Source organism: Cynara cardunculus, unplaced genomic scaffold, assembly GCF_001531365.2.
Source record: "Cynara cardunculus var. scolymus isolate 2C unplaced genomic scaffold, CcrdV1 Un_Scaffold_1931, whole genome shotgun sequence".
NCBI classification, from domain to species: domain Eukaryota; kingdom Viridiplantae; phylum Streptophyta; class Magnoliopsida; order Asterales; family Asteraceae; genus Cynara; species Cynara cardunculus.
In genome coordinates, this window is record NW_020200919.1 from 37,056 (window position 1) to 38,756 (window position 1,701).

Here is a 1,701-nt window from a genome sequence, read left to right on the forward strand (position 1 = left end):
AGCTTCATGGGATTAGTTGGTTATTACCGAAGGTTTATTCAGGACTTTTCATGAATAGCGGCATTGTTGACAGCACTAACAAAGAAAGGTGTGAAGTTTGATTGGAAATCATCTCAAGAAGAGGCATTTAGAGTCTTGAGGATTAAATAAATGAGGATGGAGGTCACTTTTAGTTGGACCGATAAACTCAAGAAAATTCAAAAAGAAGCTTTAGTAGAGGGAAACTTGAAGGGAGAGAGAATGGCAGGGGTTGGTCCGTTGCTTGAAGATAATAATCAGGGGTTAAAATGCTATAAATGCAGAATTTGGATTCCTCGCTTGGGCAACTTCCGTAACCAAGTGTTAGACGAAGCCCATAAATCTCGATATTCCATTCATCCGGGTAACAATACGATGCATCGAGATCTTCGTCAATCTTACTGGTGGCCATGGATGAAGAAAGACATAGCCCATTATGTCGAAAGGTGTTTGACATGTCTACAAGTCAAAGTTGAACATCAACGACCATATGGTAAGCTACAATCCCTAGAAATTTCGATGTGGAAGTGGGACCACATCACAATGGATTTTGTGACGAAACTCCCAAGAACACCAAAGGGTTATGATGCTATCTGGGTAATCGTTGATAGACTCACGAAGTCTGCACATTTTCTGTCAATTAAAAAAACATACACGATGGAAAGACTAACTAAGTTGTATATAGACGAGATTGTGACTCGTCATGGTGTTCCATTATCAATAGTCTTTGATAGGGACAGTCTGTTCACCTCTACGTTTTGGCAAGGCTTTCAAAGAGAGTTGGGCTCACGAGTAAAGTACAGCCTATCACCCGTAAACATATGGTCAAAGCGAGAGGACCATTCAAATTCTAGAAGATATGTTGCAGTCATGTGCTATCGATTTTGCAGGGTCATGAGAAAGCCATATTCCATTGAAAGAATTTTCCTATAACAATAGCTATCATGCTAGCATTCAAGTCGCACCATATGAAGCTTTGTATGGGAGAAATTGTCGAATGCCATTATATTTGGATGAGGTAGTTGAAAGACAATTGGCTGGCCCCGAAATAGTTCAACAGACTACCGACAAGATAAAACAAATAAGGGAAAGGTTAAAGGTACCACAAGATAGACAGAAAAGCTACACCCATTAAAAGACGAAATCCGATAGAATTTCAAGTTGGGACAAAGTTATGCTTAAGATTTCACCAAGGAAAGGCGTAATTCGTTTTGGAAAGCGAGGGAAGCTAAGTCCTCGTTATATTGGTCCTTACAAGATAACTGAAAGGGTAGGCGAGGTTGCCAACTGTTAAAACCCACAATTCATGGGATCAACACCTGCAAGTTGGAACTACCTGAAGAACTTCAAGGCATCAATAACACGTTTCACGTATCTAATTTAAGAAAGTGTTTGGCGGATGTGAACACCGAGGTAACTCTTACGGATATAAAAGTGGACAAGACACTAAGTTATATTGAAGATCCAGAGGCAATTATCGATAGGAAAGTGAGGAAGCTAAGAAACAAAGAAATTGCTCTCGTGAAAGTTTAATGGAAACATCATAGGGGGCCGGAAGCAACTTGGGAACCTGAAAAGAATATGAGGTTGAAATACCCCAATTTATTTGCATAAGAAAATTTTCGAGGACGAAATTTTGTTAAGGGGGGAAGTTTGTAATACCCAAAGAAAATAATAATAATA